General features: G+C 45.0%; 1 non-coding gene across 1 annotated transcript; it reads left to right on the top strand.

Annotated features, from left to right (window-relative positions):
* The first annotated feature begins 11,424 nt into the window (after window positions 1–11,424).
* Trnat-ggu lies at window positions 11,425–11,497 on the top strand. The gene has a single exon. It is a non-coding gene; the product is annotated as a tRNA-Thr (tRNA).
* The last annotated feature ends 9,670 nt before the right edge of the window (window positions 11,498–21,167 follow it).

The following is a 21,167-nucleotide window of genomic DNA, read 5'->3' on the forward strand; positions in this document are numbered from 1 at the left end:
ACAGTGAGTTCGTTCTCGTTGCGGCTCTTTGCACGACACGACCCGAGCATGCTTCTGGCACGGCCGGTATTAGTTGCTTCGAGTCGCGAGCTGCAAGCCGACGTTAAAAAGGATATGTTTGAACTATGAGGATGTCAGCAAGAGCCACGCAAATGCCAAATACCTCCTCAAACTTGGAGCGGACACGCGCGTTTGATGTGCTGGATTCGCTCTGTTAGACCGCGTTTTGGTAAGCGCTTCTGGACCGATCTTTTACGATTGCAACTCGATACTGACATGACACTCGGCAAAGAAAGGTTAGACCGACATCGCGTAGCTCCCACGGACTGCTATAGCTCGACACTGACGTAGCGTCGAGTCAGAATAAAAATGGCATACTAATAACAGAGTGTACATACCGAGTTGCCAAGGTAATCCGTATGGCGTTTATTTGAGCTCTATATCACACAAAACAAGGAGATAGAATCAATGAGAGTCCCTTTTCGACGACAGCGTTCGTCACCGCTGTCTCGGAAAACAAGGAGATCGAGATGACAAGGGGAAAATATTGACCTCTGAAATTTAGTTCAGGGATCAAACTACTCATCCGGTAAGGGTCCACAAGGGTCGCGCGGGCATATTCCATTCAGCAGTCCAGCCGGTCATGGACAGACGGTCTTGGCCAAGGACCGCCGGAGCAACGGTGCGCCGAGTCGATGTTGCTGCTAGGCCTACTATATTCTGCCGAGCTCGCTCGGTCGGCAGAATCGTGGCTGTTGTAGCTCTTCTCGTGTGTTTGTGGATCCTGCGTTCTTGATCGTCGTGGTCTGTTTTAAGTACTCCTTCCTTTTTTCTTGCTGGTTGAAGTCGGGACGCACGAGAAGAGCACGAAGAAAAATAAATGTCCGTTGGTGGCCGATACCAAGTAACTGAGCGACGCTGTCGGCCTTGTTGATTCGCCTCGTAAAAAGTGCGTAAGACAGCTTCGGAGCTGTCGTAGGATTCTGTCGTAACCTGCGCAAAGGTTACGACAATTTCGTTTCGAGAGCACGGGTTTTCTCTCAAATTTGTCGTACGCACTTTTTTCGTCGTGAATTCGCTTTGAGAATCCGGCCTCAGAGCTGGTTTTGTCAGTGCTGCCGTGGTTGCCGACTTGCCGTGGTCCCGTGGTGCAGCGTGAGTGCAGCCCTTGCACATCTCAAACGGCCACGTTGTCACGGGTCATAAATCGTCGACGCGCCACCAAGTGGCAACGCTCGTAACCACAACATTCACGCCGTAGCCTTTCCCGACCGGCACAAGTGACGTCACGAATGCGCCCAATATCCCAAGACGCATCGCGCTCTCCGATGGCCAATTTTTGAGCGCGCGCCCAATCGGGCCCATCAGGGTGAAAAATATAGCCATCCGTTCAAAATACAAACGCGCGATTATGATTTATGAATATCATTGATCATATTGAACCGATTTCTGACCATAATAGGTGTATTTCAAGTTTCGCTTCAGTATCCCTTTAAAATTCACATCCTTCGCTGAGTCGAAACCCCTGCCGGAGACTTTTAACGAGGGAGGAAAACGAGAAGCGGAAGGCTAAAACAAGCGGCTCAGGCGCTAAGAATGCCAGATCTGCAGGTGCATGCAAGGAACCGGTCGAAGCCGCTCCGCCGCGTTCCTATGGGTACTGGTAGGTATGGCAGCTATGTGGAGGTGGGACTCAAAGGATACTACAACGAAATTTCGGTGCTTATTTTTTGGCCTATACGTGTTCAGAGGAGCAGTATCACATCGGAGACACCAATGATATTGTTAAAAAAAAGACGCGAAAAAAATTAAAGACGTTGACAATCCCCTGTAACGCCGAATTAGAGCGCAGCTCTTGAGAATGAGGAGGGAAAGGTACGGAGAGAAGGCTATGTCCCTCCTCCTTTCCTGCTCGCTTCCCATTCAGGGGAACGTTTTCCGCTAAATTTAGCGGGCAAATTTATCCATAATGTACCACGCGGTTATGCCGACGCCACTCAAGCCGGAAACGGGCACCTAAGAGCTGCGCCTTAAAAAAATTTTAAAGCAAATTCAACGGTTAGCGTAAGGCCGCACTTCCTCTGACGCCCGTCGGACGAGTGATATCTGTGTGCAAATCACTCCTCCGACGCCAGAAGTGACGTAACGGAAGGGACGTCACCTTGTTAATTACATAGAGTTATATTAATGTACGCTAGAGGTTCAAGTGGCGCTAGTGTGCTGACGCAAATTGAAGCAGACAGCAAACAGTCGAAAATTGACTTCCGGTAATGCATTTCTATGGGAAAAAGTGAGTGCATTTTCTCTCTGCGCTCGATCATAAGAGCAAATATCCCGAATAATTCATACGTACTAGGTAGCTTGGAACACTTCTCAGTCAGGCCGACGAAATAATTGGTCAGTTACGGTGTTTTTCTTTCAAATTCATCGCATTCAAAACGGTGCTAAAACAGCTTCGTACGTGTATTTATGTGCACTGTCAGACACTGTTAGCGCGAACACGACGTCGGCGCTTTTCAGCGTGGGGGATATACGTGCCAAACGAACGAAGAACATCTGGAAATTAAGAAAGACGGCAAGAACTACGCAGTAACACCGGATCAGTAACTACACGTGCATATACGATCAAAATTAATTGAAGGCCACGTAATCTATTCCTATTTTAAATAAGTACCGTTTTATTCTTTCTGCTCTGAGCGAAGCTGCTTGTTTTACGTTCAAAATATCACACGCACGCTCGAAATCTTTGCGAACAAGTGCCCGATAAAAGCTGCCCGGCAGAGAAAACAATACGAAGAGACAACTTTTATAGCCCACGGACTTTATTCTCTACGTTTTGAATGTTTTTATCCGCTCATGCACGACGGGGTCATTTTTCTACAGTGACAGGACTGGCATATTAGAGAGTTTTAGTATACCGTTTTCATTTTCCGCTCCGCTCTGGGGGTGCCAAACTGCGCATGCGCGGCCTACTTCGCCGGAAAGGAAAGCGGAGGTCCAAAAACGCGTTTTAGTAGAGCGTTTTTCTTCAGCGTAAGAGCGTTTTGAGCGGGTTCGAAAAATTTGCTTGCGTAGCCCCACAAGTGGACATTTATAGTACTAGTAAGACAAAAAAACCTAAACGTTAACGTCAAGAGAGTGAAAGGAAGCTTGTTTGTAGAGCTAGTAAAACGAAGGCGACAATAATGAACACAAAAGAGTAGGCACACACCTGAAGAATTATTATGCTATAAAATATAAATATAATCGTTCCACCTTGTGTGCGAGTGAAGCCGAAGGTATAAGCATGAGCATGTTGCTCTAAACGGTACTTGCACTGCACGAGCGCGCGTGCTTATCAAGGACGCTGAAAGGCCAGCACTCGCTCTTGTAGCTTCTGCTCTACTCGAATTAAATTAAAACAGATTTACTTATTCGAAGTAGAAAAATAAGAGAAAAGGACGAAGTTTGCTCATTGCGAGTACATCCTTTTGCGTAGTACGAGTAAGGCATCTGCACGATGAATCCCCGCTGTTCTCAAGGAACGAGACTTCTACTAACGAGATTAAGCTGGCGAGACATCGAATCTATGATTCGTATCCCTCGTGCCGTCAAGCGCCGAAGCTTCCTTTCCGAACGCGGTTTGCTGGATATTTCCAACGTAGAAAAGAAACCCTTTAGGAAGCTATCCTGCTTAAAGAAGGACCTCGCTGCTCTGCATGCGGGCCTCCAAATACCAGCACCCGACAGATCGGCGCAGGGTGTTGCCAATCTGGCGAGACGCTTTGCATGGTTCTTCCTCGACTGGCCTGTCCCAACCGTCTGTTCGTACTTGGATTAGCGTTTGGACGGAACTTGTCGGCGTTCTCCAGTTCTGTGAACCTCATCGTGGGTCACATCAACGAGAGGTTCGGCCACCTGCTCGCTTTCGTGAACAAACATAGATGGTTGACCCTGGCGAAACTGGAGCTGTGCTCACAGGTGAGACCCTGCATGGTTTGTGTAAAGTTCGCATTTCCATTGTTTCTAGCACAGCTGCTCTGTCTGGTGAAAAGGTGTACATGGGCAGTGTCAGGACAAGTCACGACGAACGCGTTCGTAATCTGTGAGTATTAGTACCTTTTATGAGCCCTTTTTGCTCTACTTTACGCTCTGCGAGAAGCATCGTCCCCACCGCGCATGCGTGGCCCGCTCTGAGTTGGAGCGTATAGTTAGCGGAGTGAGCGTGCGCTCCGCTTCACAAGTTGTAGAGCGGACTGCTCTCAGCGTCCTTAGCGTGATCGCTTAGATCTCAAGATGGCTGCACTTACTCAATACGCGTCGATGTTTTTGACCATGACCTCAGCTTGAAAGAGGTTGAATCAAGAAGTAAAGCGTACGCCCCGCGCGTAAAAAGTAAACCATTCGATTTGAGTTCTATGTAACACAAAACAGCTTAATCAAACGAAGTGAACGAGTATCACTTTGCAAACAGCACGGCGTCGGTAAAGTCGTCGCGTTTTTGTGGACGTCCCATGGCTATGCTGTCAAATGTACGGGTGCGCGTGCTTGAACGCCGATTATATCTGTGCATGCGCCCTCCTGTCGAAAATGCCACTGAAAGCTGACCACGAGCATAGCGCTCGCAAGCTGCACCAAAGAAACCATTCATCTCAGCTTTATTTATTCACACTCGCTCGCAACTTTTGAATTGTTTAATTTTCCTCAGGAAATGTTCGCATTGGATTTCCTTGGTAGATTTAGAAAATAATAGAAACTTGAATGCAGCCTTTTTAAAAGTGCAACCCATGGTGCCGCTAGTCCTCGAGGCCGCCTTATTTTGGCCAAGTGTCTAGGGAGCAGAGAGCTACGTCATTGTTTGTCGCGGATGCGAGTCTAAATGTATTAGACACGAATGCTGCGTCAATACTGAATATGAAATTGGTTCTAGTCACAAGTCTCGCACTAAAAGCGATGCCCAAAATATGGCGGCCGGATATGTTACCCGGTGGTGTTTTGAAAAGAGTTACCAATAACGGTCGAAAGAATATTCCACGTCAATTTTTTGTCTGGTGAAAACCAGACAAGCATAAACAATGCAAAATTTAGCAAACACAACCCTGGACTTCTAAGCAATAGTGGTAGATTAGAACAGTTTTCAGAAGTTTTGTTTTGCATTCCGGCGTAGCGGGCCTCGCATGCACAGTTTGACGGCCTCAAAGCTTAGAAGAATTAAGGAACTATATATATATATTAATTTACGATACCCAGTTTTTTACAACCCTACAATGGAAATACGCTTTATCTTAAAGGAGTAACAAGTCCCATATCACATGTTTTGGTAATGTTTTAATACTGCCGTGTTGTGAGAGTGTTTTTCTTTGTTTTTTTTTATTAGGCCGTCAAGGACAAGGGAACACCCCTGAACAACTGTTGGGGTTTTGTTGAACGCAAAGCATGCCCATATGCCGTCCATCAAAAAATCAGAAGAGGACCACAAGAGGGTGCTCGTCGTGAAGCACCAGGCAGTGATGTGCGCAGACGGCATAATTTGACGGCTGGACGAGACCTACAAAGATCACGGGCATTTTTTTGTTTGTTTAAAGGGGCACTGACACCCCAAAGGTCGTATTTATTTTTATTGTCTAAAACGATGCAAGTTGCAGTCATAGACACGCAAAAAAAAACGCATCGCGAAAAAAAATTTTCCCGCGCGCGCGCGCGCCTTTTTATTTTTGGCGTTTGATTTTCCCGCCTCTCGCCTCCTCGCTTCTTTTGATCGGTGACGTCAAAAATCAGGAAATTTAGAAGCTTTGTAGGCGACATCTCTATAACGTTTAATAACGGCAATCGTAAAACATGTTTTTTAACGCAATTGCGAACGCACTACGGCCCTTCTTTTTGAAATACCAAAAATCGGGAGTTCGTTGCGGTGCCGTCTCCTGGATTTGTATCCTCCAACGGAAAACAGGCGACACCGCTCAAAACCGGTCCGCCGTAACGCCGCCGCTCACTCCTTTCCTCCTCGCTTTGGGTCGCCATGGCAACAGCAGGGAGTGGTGAAAGAAAGTCGACTCTCAGGTCTCCGCGATTTTTGACGTCAAGGCACCGGCGCCGATCGCGCGGGAACTTCGAATTCGGCATTTGGAAATTGTTTTTTTACTTCACAAATACTGAATTCCCAAATTTCAAATTTTGAGGGTAATGTCCCGGCATCGTTTTCAATCGTTTCGGATAATAAAAAAAAATATGATTTTGATGTGTCAGTGCCCCTTTAATATTATAATGCATAAAATTATCACAGTAGATCATATTCAAGCTTTTGTACTGAGCGAAATACCTGTCCAACTGGGCTGTAAGGCATCTAGAAATATTTTAATAAAAAACGTTTACTAACGACTCCAATTTTACTTCTCAGATGTGCGTGTGAATATTTCATCTAACCAAATTACAGTTTTACTGTTGAATTCAGCATTGTAAGAGTAGCCTATGTTGCGTGGCCTTCTATTGCAAGAAAAGACCGTAGCACAAGTGAGGCAGAAACTAGGAAAACGCACTTTCATAAGCACACAAAAGAAATAAAAAGAAGTGTATAGTCAAGCAAAATGGTTTCATGTCACCCCCAAGGCAGATACATACACTGCGCTCCACTGTTAATACGAACACGAAAAAAAAAATCGCTTTTATTTGCAGTTTATTTCTTTGACAGCTATTGAAAAAGCTGAAAATTTGTCGCTCAGATGAGTGCCCCAAACGAGCGCTTTATTCCACACCAATAGGCAAATGTCAGCCCCTCGAATTTAAGGTGAAAAATGAAAACAGAATATTGAATGCTCCCGCTAACAATGTCGCGCAGTGTACATAAACACCAAGGCACCCTATCACAAACCGAAGCATACGAAGAAGAAAATACTCATTTCATTGGGGAAAAAAAGTAGAGATATAAATGAAGCACTCGCTTTCGCTAATTTTCACTGTCTTGCTGCCTGAAGTAACCAAACAAAATATCTGTCCGTTTGCCGACTGCTTTAGTCTTTGGTCTTTAACCTTTAATTTTTGGCTCTGGAGAGCCGCGGCACCGCGGAAAGCAGCAGCCCGTACCACCGAGGCCCGCGCTGCTGCGTCTAGGGAACAGGGTAATGTGATGAGTATATACGTGCAAAATTACGACGACATGGGTTGTTAGTATTGGGGAGGGTGGCAGTCTGATTCGCAGAAGTCCAGACTTCGTGGAGGCGGGTTGGGCGGGTGAGCAGCGAGCTATGAGGATCTTGCACGCCGTTCGATCAGTGCATGAAGGAGCACCATGGAACATAATGGCGCTATTGCTCACTGGGGTCCACTGGGGTCAAAGAATCATGCTCCAAGGAGGTAGTCCAGCCGAAGTAGAAGCTGCCGCCTCCGAGGCACCGAGGCCCAGGGCTCAGATTGAGACACCGCCGTCGCCCGGTGTGTCATCCTCTCAACGTCGTCGTCGTCATCTCGCATAGAAAAATCGAGCCCGCTGGCTTAGACAAGGCAGCACCTGTTCCCACCGTTGAGGGGCCGTGAAAGGATTGCGGCCAGCGATTTTTCGAAGCAGCCAGAGGTTCTTGACCACCGTGAAACGTTTTCTGGTGGACGCCTTTTCAAACAAAGTCTGCGCAGCCATCTTAGTGCAGCGAGGTTCATAACGGCCAAGCGCGCTCCCAAGCATGATTTCAAATAGCGAGCACCCACCTTTTTAGAAAAACACCATCTAGTGAACCTTTACTGAGAGTGGAACATACTTCTTAAAATGGCGACGATAGCGGAGCTGACGCTACACGCTCAAATCCCAGAGCGGGTCGCGCATGCGCGATGGCGACTCCGCTTTCCATAGAGCGGAGCGGGAAAGCGAAAACGGTCTACTAAAACTCTCTAAAAATTATCAATATATAAGCGTTACCGGATTGCTGGCGAGCCTTGAACACACTCTACATTCCTTTCGATTGCAATTTTGCTTTGAATCGTCGCTTGTTTTTACACACCTGCTGCGGAACACACGTTTGCGACTGAAATGTAGCGAAGTTAAACATCGTTCACTGATGAAGAAAAATGCGCTAACTAAAGCAATTACACTTTTACAATATTAATCAAGGTACATACTATTCGGTACGACCCAAATAACCAAAGTGTCCCGTGTTATTTTCCGGCGAAGAGATAAAATGCACGCGCGCTTTCCCATAGGAATACACGGGAAGACTGGAAAAGTAGACTGGTTGCTGTCTGCTTCAATTTGCGTCACGGAAGTCGCATAGACACTAGCGCCAGTTGAACCTCTAGCGTACATTATAATAACTCTATGGTTAATTATAAACAGGTAATATAGATCATTATTACATACATATTATAATGTGCCTTTCCAAATAAACGGAAGTAAAAATACGCGCGTCTGATTTTAAGACGGTTTTACAGTAAAAGGTCACGTGACTAAACATTTTTGTCACAAAATTTGTTTATTTACAACCTATTTAAACGCAGCCTAGCAAAGGTCATGGGCTATAAAAATAGTACAAATACATATAAATTCATTTTTATAGTATTTGTGTCACGTGACTGTATTATTGTGGGCGTGGCTGCCATGGCCCCTAGCGCGTGCGTCGCGTGCGTACGCGTGCTCAGACTCGGCTTTTGCTTGCATTTCGCATTGCACGCTTCTCCAGCCCGTGTGCTCGTCCTGTGAGAAAAAACGTTTCGTAGCTGATCTCGGGCCTGTAGCCTACGTTACACTGCCAGCGAGCGGAACATAGCACGACGCTCTATGCCCCCTTCACCAGCGTGACCGATGGTAGTGACGGCCGAGTGCGCCCGCGCGTTTAGATGGGTGTTCGATTGCTTATCGCACCTAATAAGTAGTTTTCAACGGGCCAACAGCTGATTTACGTTAAGGTTCTCACTTACAGCAGCAAGTGCGCATCACCCAGCTGCAAGAAGGTTGAACCGGGGGGGGGGGGGGGGGGGGGGGGGGTCGTTGCGGATACGACAGTTAAAATTCCTAACTGGGTCGACTTGGAGTCTAAAACTACAACTGGGATATGCCTGTTCCAGTTGGGAACCAATAGGGACCTAACCGGAAATCAATTTGAAGCAAAGCATTGTAACTGGGATTTATTTAACTCAATTTGTAATCATGCATATTCTTTTACAAATTATGCATTTGTTTTTTGTGTTCGTTCTTATGTGTGGACTGCACTTGCATACACAAGGCACCTAAGAGTCAGATTTAGTATTTTCTTCCCAGGCTGATTTTTCTGTAGGTGTTGTCACATGCGCCTTCCATCTAATTCCGAGCAGTTCGAGAAAGGTGTGCCCACCACATGACACACTCACGGTTAAAGCTCACCGGGCCACTCGGTCACATATGCTGTCTGGCCTTGTAGTCTCTACAGTAGAATGCTAAGAGTGTAATCACAACTGGTGATGGTCGACTCATTCAGTGAGCACGTTGCCCTTGCCATCCTGTAAGTCTATTAAATAGCAGCCTATACCCTCTCCTGCCACAACATCCTAACGTGCTGCCCCACTTTAAATTTCTGCATTCAATTAGGCTGAAGCGACTGTTCAGTGGCATATAGCAGTGGTTCCCAGCCATGGATCTGTCGGGGACCCCTTGCGGACCGCTGGCAGTGATGGGGGACCCCTTCCAGCGGGGGGGGGGGGCGGGATGTTAGTAAGTTAACACATCTGGGGCATGAAACAGGTGCCTTTTATTGCTACGTAGCAGAAAAACATAAAACAAAGGTGCCACATCACTTCATTCTGGTCAGTTCATCAATACGTGGCCACACTCGCGCTTCAAACTACAAAAAACGTGCCAACTAAAAAAAAAAAAATTGTTGCGGGTCTTGCGGACTTCTATTTGGGAACCACTGGCGTATAGAAATATATGCTGGAATCTTTCCTTTTAACCTGAGGTTCAAAGATCAAACCCGGGTTTCAAAACATTAAGAAAGTTTCCAAACATTTTGAACTTTTTTATGTTGAGATATTCTATTATTTTCGAACTTTACCAATTTTCGGGCTTTCAAACCTGATAAGTTCTAAAGTTTGGAAAAAATTTAACCATTGGAGATGCTTATGATTTATGTCCAATTTCTCTAAATTACGCCTCAATCATGCCTTCTCCACCTGTTTTGAACGAATACTAACAAACACATGATCGATTTCCGTATTCATACTATGCATATTCATCCAGCATCAAAGCAATCAAGTAATCTCAGTATAATCGCTGTCACTAAGACTCCCAAGCTGCAATCCAAATGCCATGTTACAAGGCCAGTGATTTAATGGTAGCAGCGGTACTAATGACTCTGTAGCGTACAAGCCAACTGGGCGCAGGAGAGAAAGAGGTGGCACGCGGGCAAGATGGCTCGAGAGGAACACACGAACGAAACAGCTCTGCAATGTATACTGATGTAAACATTTACATCAGTATACATCGCAGCCTACTTGAAAGCATGAGGAAAGGACGAGATTTCCACCATATTACCCCCTTCCCGCCTTGCGGCTTTCTAAAAATTTACTTTTGCTTGCAGCTCTTGAGCAATGTCAGTTTGGCTTCCCCTCATCTAGGCCGACCGCCTATAGGATGACCACCTGTTGCACAACCTTTTATGGAAACATTCGTTGATTGACCAGTTAATGCGCATGTCTAAAATTCTCAAGTTCTTCCTCAGTATTAACTTGGTTTTCATAATTTTCAGATTGTTTTGGAGTGTCCTGATAAAATTTTCCAAACACCTTGATGCTGATCATGATGATTGCATTTTAAAGACAGACTCACACACAAACAGGCAGAGGATTATTGCTATAATTCATATTAATTCTGTCAAAACTGAAAAGCTTGCAATAATAATATCAGCAGAAAACCCTGCATGAACTTTACACACATCAAGGAAAATAAATCTCAAGGGAAATTTTCTGGAGTATTGCGAGAAATTCCCTAGAGTCACGTGCACTTCTGTTTCCTGCGTAATCATTGGTTGGGCCATTCCCCCATAAAATCTCATATCGTGACATTTGGCACAATAACCTTGTATGATTATAGTGCAATTAAATGCAAAGGTGCAAGCGAGCTGGACAAGAATGACGAAAGTAATCCCTGGAGAAGGGGAACAAGAGGGACGAAGGAAGTTGATCTAACCCGTGGTTAGTTCAGTTGGTAGAGCGCTCCACCGGTAATGGAGAGGTCCCGGGTTTGATATCCGGACCAGGCGGATTTTTTCGGTCGCTCACCGGTCACCTAGCTGTGTTTGGAGATTTATGTTTGTCCTTCGTTCCTCTTGTTCCCCTTCTCCAGGAATTATTTTCATCATTCTTGTCCAGCTCGCTTGCACCTTTGCATTTAATTGCACTATAATTATAACCTTAAATTGCAAGCTTCACCCTTGTTGGTGTAAGACTGGTGGCAGCTGATAAAACCCGTTTGCTCTTCCGACGTCTAACCCCTGGTTAGTTCAGTTGGTAGAGCGCTCCACCGGTAATGGAGAGGTCCCGGGTTCAATACCCGGACCAGGCGGATTTTTTCGGTCGCGCACCGGTCACTTAGCTGTGTTTGGAGATTTATGTTTGTCCTTTGTCCCTCTTTTTTCCCTTCTCCAGGGATTATTTTTGTCAACCTTGCATGAATAAATTTCTCTGAACCTTTTTGGTATATTTTACATTACCTTTGGTCTCCCGACAAGATCCTGATCATGAGACCCACGGCTAGACTACATTATTTTGCTATACTCCCGTCTCTTCACTCTACATTATCCTTTTAGCTGCGCACACTTATATTGCTGCACTAAATATTTTGTTTCATTTCTCTGCTTATTCTTCTATATCCTTTACCTCTATCCCCCCATATAATGGTAGATCCTTTCTTTTTACCTTCCCTCCGCAATCTTTTATTTATTAATAATATTTCACACATAGACCACCATTTCACACATATACCACCATTAACTGAAGTGACCTTAAATTTTGTATGATTCTTCAGAAATAATTTCTATGAAAGGGCAAACCCTATCTGTCGATCAGTCGAGTTGGATTTCTATGTGAGCTAGGTTAGCCTGCGTCTATGCAAGGGAATGATCGATTGAACTAATGAGTGGCAGGGTAGCTGGAGATGACTTCCTGAATGTAATTACTGTTTCAGAGGTAAGATGGTACAGAACTGTGGAGAGATACCTTAATTAATAAATGAACTCTTTAAGTGTAGGAACTATTAAACAGGAAAGCAGTATAAAAAAGCATTATTCTTGTACACCATTGCTTATGCAGCTTCACAGTTTTACGCCTCAAGTGTTCCTCACCACTGAAAGTTTTATGATTGTTGCTGTTTTATACTGATTTAATAAATAAAATAAAATAGCTATACCACCATGTGTTTTCTTTTACGTACACATTGTATGCTGAGTGCAAAGTCCTGGCTGAAGATAAGACGTGTTTTGTACACCATTTATTTGCACTAACCTTATAATTGGGAGGAAACATGTGCTTCATCACAATAGCAAGATTGCTGAAGTAAAGGTTTCAAGGCACAAATACGAATAACTCAGAAGTCTGCTTGCCCCTGGAAGAACATTTTTCTATAACATCTGTGCAGTAAAAAGTCCACAAGCGCGCTTGTCATTACAAACGCACTCTATCCAGAAAAGCGAGACCCACAAAAGCGGTTCTTCCTACAAGAATGTGCCTTGTGGAACAGTTTGAAACTCAGAAAAGAGCTTGAATCCTGGAAAGAGGGCTTCCCCCTACTTTTTGCTGTACGGCGGGAAAGCGGCGCGCCAAGTAACCCGCAAGTGCTCTTCCTCCTGCAGGTATTTTCCTAGCGGGAAAGCGAAGAACCAGCAAACGTACTTGTCCCTTGCAAGGAGATGGGAAAGCGGTAGACCTAACATCCCATAAGTGCGCTTCTCCCTGCAACACTCTGTTTTGCAGGAAAGCAAAAAAACCGCAAGTGCGCTTCACCTTACGAAATTGTGTACTGCGGAAAAGCGGCCTAGAAAGACTTCAATATCTACATTTACTGCAAGAAATCCATACGCGAATCTCGGCCTCCAAAGAGCAATTATGGCAATAGGCTGCATTGATTGATTGAACATGACTTTATAATTAACCAAATTACAGCTATCTCAATGGCAAAATAAAGAAACAAAAAACAATGATTTTCATTAAATTGCTCTCAAAATAATATTTCGAGAGAGATATTACTTCTTTCAAAATATTAATTTTACTAGAATATGCAAGATCAACCACAGATATATACTTCAGTCTGTCTTTCTGTTTCTATACCTCTCTCTGCTGGTATTTGAGTTTGTATGCATGTTCATGCACGCATAGTTTTCTTGTTCTTGACTCTACGTTTCCCCTTGTTTTGCGATACTTCAAGAATGAGCTGAAAATTAGAGTGCTCACTTCTCCAATTTACTTTTGCCTCGTTGCTCGTTATCCTCATATGTATATTACTTGATGATTATTTACATAGAATAAAAATAAAATGTGCCTGAAAATAATAAAATGCTTGAGGTTCCAGTGGTAAAATTAAGGGTTTTCAAATATCTTGTATAAAAATGTTTGATTTCAATCAACACGGTAAAATCGGTATGATTAAAATCATACTTGAGTATAATTCAATTACAGTAATTGAATTATTGTAATTCAATCACTTTTCTGGTAATTTGGAATTGTATTTAATGACTTTTGGCTACGAGGAATTGTAATTATAATTTATTTACTTTCTAGCATCAGTAATTACACACTTTCAGGTACAATAACAATTACTTTTACACGGCTTTCCGGTGCCGACAAAACACCTCTGAAAGTTTCAGCGTTCACACGAGCGGCCTATTGCTCGGTGACGCACTCGCACACATAGACATGCACACACACGCACAAATGAGGTAGCATCGCATTGTTTGTTACTTACACTGTGGGCTGAGAGACAATCCTCTTTGGAGCATACCTCAATGGCACTGTGTGGCGCCGTCTGCTGTGCGAGCAGAAAGCAATAGCATAGACATGCCAATATATTTTAAGAAAATAATTGAGCTTCAGCTTTCAGTAGACGTTGGAGATATAGTGCTGGCAAAAAAGGTCTGTTATTTATGGCCGTCGAATTAGGAGGGTCAGAAACAGGGTTATAATAACCATCTTTATTTTGGGAGGCCAACAACAACCACATCAGTCTTCCCCGTGGTGCAGCAACACAAACAATAACTCCAGCAAAGAAAAATCCTAAACAAACATAAAGTCAATTGACAAATGTAAGATTATCCAAATGGCGACGGTACATGGTAACGGATGCAGATATATAAAGGTAAAGTGGAACGATGATATTATATAATGACTGAATCCGAGAGAGACGAGGTATTGCACAGTGAGCAAACATAGAAGCATACAGAATGTGGTTACACATGAAGGAACATGAAACAGTTCAGCTTTAGTTGGTCTGTATTTCAGTTTACAAAGGCATCGGTGGACATCTTCAAAGACTCCCATTCTAAAATTACATTGTCGACACTTTGATATCGCAATATGGTGGACGTGCCTGCAAGGAGCAGGAACATCGTTCCACATCGCATAAGCTGTAACAATTTGCTATTACCCATGTGCAATAGGTGTTTGTTGCCTGCAGTAATTACCATACAGGTGCGATGTGCAGGAATTTACGACTCCTGTGTCGACCAAGGCAATGAATTTGCCCCAAATATAAATGTCTAAGATTGTCACTCCAATAAAAGAAATTTCCCTACATCTTGTGACAGTGCAACCTGGGCTCTGGTTCTCTCGTGTCTCGTAGTACGGCATCAGGCCCAAACCCATGCCCTTTAAGAAAGGAAATTGAGGGCACGTGCAGTTGCCTGGTAGAAAAGCAGCCTTTCTGCCAGGCAATTAGAACCCAGTCTTCTGGTAGCTGTGATGCTTGTTTGAATAAGTCGAACAAAGAAATTGTTAGTTATCTGGGCCAGCAGCCACAAAGTAGGATGACATTGAGAGTATTATGTGCTTCGTCAAAGTATTAATTGGACAGTATCTTGTTCTCCTGCGTTGATCCTGCTGAGCTGTTTCCTGGCACTGGCAGAACTTAGACAGAGTGCAGCTTCCAGATGTGAGAACTGTATTTCCTTTGTCCAGGCAAGCGGTGAGCAAGAATACCAGAATACATAATCTTTCTCAGATTGTTTAGCGTGGTATATCGCAAAATCAAAATACCTCGAGAGAGGAGCAGGAGGAGGAGGAAAGGATGGGGGATAAGCAGGGGACAAGGGGAGGAGCACGGGAGGAAGAGAGGTTACAGATGAGAAGGAGGGGCATACCCTCCCCTCCTCGAGAGCTGCGCTTTAATTTGGCATTACAGGAAGTTGTAAACGTCTCATTTTTTTATATACTTCGTTTCAGCTTCGGTCCAGACGCAGCCAAAGCTACAAGCGCGAGCTCCGCGCTTTCAGCATCCCTGGCAAGCACGCGCGCTCGTGCAGTGCAAGCACTGTTCTGGGCCACATGCTCGCGCTTGTAGCATCGGCTGCGTCTGGACCGAAGCTAAAACGAAATATAGTAAAAAATATTTTAAAAAATGCTGTGAACAATTGCCTTCACAATGAAATTTCAGGTTGTTGGAGTAATCAACCACTTCTCTTCAAAAAGTGGTGTTCTCAGTACAATGATAGTATCAATCTGAATACTTTGCAACAGTGCATTCGTGTAAAGCTTTTCCTTATTGCACCAGTGCACGCGGAGAAGCGCATGGGCTCTCGCGGTAAGCCTTCCCACATCGCACCGGTGTATGCGAAAAGCACCAGCTCCCTCTTGGTAACCTTTCCCACGTTGCACCGGTGCACGCGGAGAAACGCCAGCACTATTGTGGTTAGCTTTCTTGCATTGCTCCGGTGCATGCAGAGAAGCGCCGGGCATTCTTTGTCGAGTACCAGAAAAAGGGTCCCATGTGCGCTAGCTATTGTTGGGGCAGGACTGATATCAGATGCAGCGTGTTAATGTTATTACTAAGGTATAAGACAAATTGGCACCTTCCAAATATAAGTGAACGACATCAAAACTGATTCGTAATGCGAAACAATTCATTAGCCACACGACGCAAAATTAACCAGATGTGTTTCTTCCATCAAGTTTACCATAGTAATTCACAGTTCAGAAATATTTATTGTCAAAAAGCACAATATATTTCTTCTCGAAACGACAACACATGTAAACTCCTTCAATACCGCTCCTATAATAACTCATTCATGTTTTCTCCCTTAATATTATGTATTACAGGATGGAATAACTTGCCAGATCATTTTGTAACCAACTTAGATATTACAGCATTTCAAGAAATGTGTTTGCTTTTGTTCAATGAGTAGGGAATGTCTGTTTGTGTATATACATATCTTGTTTTCTTTTGTGGTTAGACGAGATGTGGTTGTGTTAGTGTTCTTACGTTATGTTTTATATTGTATTCCCATTTATTGCCACCCCCTCATGTAATGCATCCTCAAAAGACGCCCTTGAGGTAAATAAATAAAATGAAAATTTCCACCTTAACACAAAACTCCGATTTTCCCGTTTCACTTCAGACTTGGAAAGAATCCTCGGACTGCACAGTATTGCTTAGTTGTTGGTTTCTTCAGAGCTAATTTGCACAAGTAGCAACTTTCTCAGTCTTCGAGGCCTCAAGCTTGCCTCATATTTGGAGTCTTCTTGTTACCAGATGTGAGGCCCACAAACGTTTTGCTATAATTTCCCCAGCCATCGCCTTGACGAAAATAAAGGCAATCTCTACAGAATAACTGTGGTCAGGTTAACAAAACTGCTGGAAAAGTCTGAGAATTCTGAAGAAGTAAATAGGTAGGCACCCTGAGATAATACAGTAACATAACCTGTTCGGCACGGGAAAGGCGATGCTATAATGATTTTTAGATCAAGAATGTCACAATTGGGAAACCAAATAAGCTTTCATTTTTTCTATTTCACCATAATGAATGCTGAATCTATCAGCAAAAATGACACGTTAACAGTATGCAAACAAAGTGGTGAAATAGCCCATAGGCAAACACTGCAGCAAATCAGCCTGCATGGTGGCTCACATGCAGCAGAGTGAGACAATAAATCATAGCCAATATTGTAAGCTTAAAAGGCAGTCTCCTGTTCGAGACTTCAAACCCAACAAAATCATTAGCCCCTGCGTAGGCCTGGTTCGCTGCTTCACACAACACTCTTCAATAAGTTCTAACACGAAAAAGCCTGGTGGTCCATGGGCATGAACGGTTATCCTGTGTTAGAAAGTTGCTTACACAACTTCATTGGCATAATATGGCCCAAGTTTTTGTTTCACCATTAAACCCCAATTATCATCCTACACAACTTCCTAGCACAGAACATTTCTCTATCGGCCACCCGAGAATGCGCTCCCTAGCGCATTCTCAGGTGGCTGACAACCTAGCCGAGAGACCTAAATTAAATTTTAAAAAAAAGATTGCATCATACATCAACAGTAAAAAGTTAACACTATTAGAACAAAGGGCCATGTCATGTTCAATAATTGAGAAGTAGTTGTAGAGCTAGTTATTAAAAAGTTAATTGACAAATTTGAGCTAATTAGCCTACTGACCGTGATGGATATTTCACCATTCAATGTCTGCAGAGCTCAAGAAATGGATCAATTGACACGGTATCAATCAATGGTCATCTCAAAAAAATTAAAACATCTAGAGTCAACATCACAAGGCCATGGTGGCCTCTAGAAAAAAGGTGAAATTAGGTAATCAGTTAGCTAAGAAACTAAAATTATTTAATTAACTTTTTATTTTTTTACTGGAGGACACATATTGCTTTTAGGAAATGAACCTTTTTCAAGTAACAAGTGCCGTCTAAAGAGTTGGCTGCGAGGTACAATAGAAGAGCAGCCCAACATGCTTCCGCCTATCAAAACGCATTAACATTGTTCCGTTGCATCGGTTTTCAGTGCTTTTTATACCCCACACCACCAATACTAAAAAACAAAGCGTCAAAATCGCCTAAATACGCACAAAGATGTTGCTGACGATGTTGCTGTCGATTTTGCAGGGCACCGCGTACCTGTGTCTTATGAAAATGGCGACAGCGGGAGTGTACGCATGCGCAGAAGCTTACTGAAAAAAGGTCCATTGAAGCTTAACCTCAATATGTTCTAGCAGTGCAGTCAAATTTTGATCAAGAAATTTCTAGTAGGTGCTACAGGGTCCAGAAATGGCACCCTGATACACGGCATCAAACTGAACCTGAAACTCTGTGCAAGAGCGCCGGTGAAGTCATTAGACAGTTTTAGTGGATCGTACGCTAAAGCCTTGCGTACGCAATAAAATAGCGGGTCGGTAGTGCGCGTGCGCAGAACGCAATAGAAGAGCTAGCGTATTGCGTACGCACGCAACGCTGGGGATTTTGCGTGGCGGGCTTGCGGGCTCTGCGGGACGTTCTCGAGAGATCTCGGACCCAACGAGAGCGCCAGTTTCAAGATGGTGGTTACCTCGACTGGCGCAGCAAAGGCGACGTGGTGTTTTCGAAGTTCTGTGTTGCGTGAAATTGCGTGGTGTTCAGCTCGGCAATTCTTTCCGGGACCTACGGCGGTCGAATCAGATCGCCGTGCAGCTGAAGGAGTGCACAGTGAAAATGCGCTTGGAATGTGCGTCAACGCTGCGATCTGCTCAACGCTAAGCCTATTCGTACAGTTCATCGCCGACGGACGACCGACTCTAAAAGAAATCGCCGAAGTTCTCTCTAAGTACTGGACATCAGTAGGTCATGAATTTTATTCCGCGATAGCATTGATAAAAGGTGCCGTTTCAAAGGGAAGATTGACGGAGGCTCCGTGATCGAATTTGGGTACGCACTCTTAAGCCTGGTTCAGACAGTTTCGTTTGACTGCGTTGCGGCAGCAAGAAACCAGGACATCCCTGCTACTTATATCGCGCGCTAAGATGATTCTTTGAATTGGATTGCACGCTTCACACGAAGCACAGATGTACCGGTGACTCGCTTTCGGTTCTCGACGCAACGCAGTCAAACGCATTTAAACGCAAGTGTCTGAACCGTCTGAACCGGCCTTTACTCCCTCTGTACCCCGCAGAAAAGCGCGCTTGACGAGGCAGCTGCGGCTTGGTTTAATTTGAAATAAAATGATTGGGCACGTTTTCATTTTCAACATTTCTTTCCAGGAGCATGGTTGCGCTATAAGCACGCGGAATTCTGCAGCTCTAGCAAATCTAACCAAGATCATGCGCAGTGTTCACTCGAAAACGTAACGCACAACTAAATTCGGTCCCAGCAGGTCATTTTTAGCGTACGCTATACTATTGCGTACGCAAGAGCCAGCAACGCTATACTAAAACTGTCTATTGTTTCGCTCTTTCTTTTGCGTACCTGCGGCCTGGCACGTGGATTGGCGTTATCGCAGCCGGCTCCGCTCGAGCAAGTGGAGCCAGCTGCGGTAGTTCCGACCCACGTGCCTGCGCCATGACACAAAGATGGTGTCACTGGCACTATTGTCCTGGCATTGTCTCCTTGGGGTCCTGCCGGATCCTGGCCCTGGCCATCTTCTCTAGGATGTTCCGCACTTGCTTGCGCATGACACAGCGAGAACCTGCACACAGTACTTGACATTAGCACCGAAGCTGACTGTCAGCTCAACCTTTTCCCCTGGAGCCACCTTAATCGTTCAAATTGTTAAGGAAGATTTCACAGATAAGGTGCTGTGCCTTTAAACTCTACAGGACACCCATGCGAAAATGTCTAACTGGGACAAGGAGGTTAGAAGTACTAGGAGGGGGCACGTTGCAATATTGGTGAAGCCTAGTCATAAAAAGTGTAAACGATATTGTGTCCAGCGTGACCGCAGATCTCGCCGGCGATTGGTGCGCGTGACATGTCACGTGCGAGATGGATGGTTGATTGTAGGAGGATTCCTTGCAGGCTTGCGCGCGCTCCATCCGGTAGGTTTTGTCAGATCGAAGGCTAGACGAAGGCTAGCTACGGTCACGTGATGTGGTCATGTTGGGCTGATAAGTGAGGAGAGTAAGGAGGAAAATGAGAAAGAGGCGAGGTGCCAAGGGAGCTTGGCTTGTGGAGGCTACGCGGCTGACGTCATGCCCTCTCCTACCCTTTTAATCTCCATGAACTGGGACCGGTTGGCATCTCAACTGGTTTCAACTGGTACTAGCTGATCCCAAGTCTGAATCAGCTGGAACAATGAGGAGTCCAACTGGGACTAGCTGAAAGGTCAAATGGCTTGAACCATTCCCAATCGGGAGTCAACTGAATCGACCACTCCGAGTTGGGGAACGGATAGGGCTGAACCGGGACCAGTTAGTCCCAGTTGAGATGCCAACCGGTCCCAGTAAGAAATTTGGAGTTGGAGTTTAAATGGTTTTCCCATTCCCAGTTGGGGTACATACGTACTTCGAGGACAGAAAGATGTTTTTCAGCGATCGGAGGGCACCCAGGGAAAACCAGACGGAAGAGAAAACCGCCGCGCAGGGCACAGTAGTTAAAATGGCGGGAAGTCTACCTCGAAAATGTTTGACTGTTGCGACTTGCTGGGTGGGAGCGCTGCCGCGTTTATCAGGACTTCGCCTGTCCAATGCGGAAACTTGGGTGAGCACCTTTTTTCAAGCGAGGGGAAGGAAAGCTGAGGACTTCACTGATGCTGACAGACTCCAGCGACTAATCTTTCACCTCGCACGAATGCTAGCTCCGAAAGGGCGATTAAATCGTCGCAACTGGCTCACGAGACAGCAGAAGCGCATGGGCGTACCAACCGGGAAAGCAAGGGCGTGCTTGCCTCCCCCCCCCCCCCCCCTAAGTTTTCAAAGTGTGGTGTGTGTGTGGGGGGGGGGGGGGGGGCAAGGCATGTGTACTGTCCCTCCGGAAACAGCAGCCACTGGGCAGAGCAAAACTGGCCGGCAGTGCCCAAGGGATACCAAGGGCACCGCCCCCGGCCCTGGGGAGGGGGTGTGTAATTTGCTCCCCCAATGAAAAACAAGTTGGTACGCCACTGCTGAAGCGTTCCTCACCGAGCTGCACTACGCTTTCTTCTACCCGGAAACGTGGGCTTCACTGAACCTTTTATTTATTTTCATCCTCGGTTTTTGACAATAAAGACTGGTCAACCTTCCCTTTTGTGCAGTGTTGGATCCAATCAACATTCTAGCTCGCCACGTCCGCGGGTCAATTTT

Source organism: Ixodes scapularis, unplaced genomic scaffold (assembly GCF_016920785.2).
Source record: "Ixodes scapularis isolate PalLabHiFi unplaced genomic scaffold, ASM1692078v2 PGA_scaffold0__279_contigs__length_252992795, whole genome shotgun sequence".
Taxonomy (NCBI): Eukaryota; Metazoa; Arthropoda; class Arachnida; order Ixodida; family Ixodidae; genus Ixodes; species Ixodes scapularis.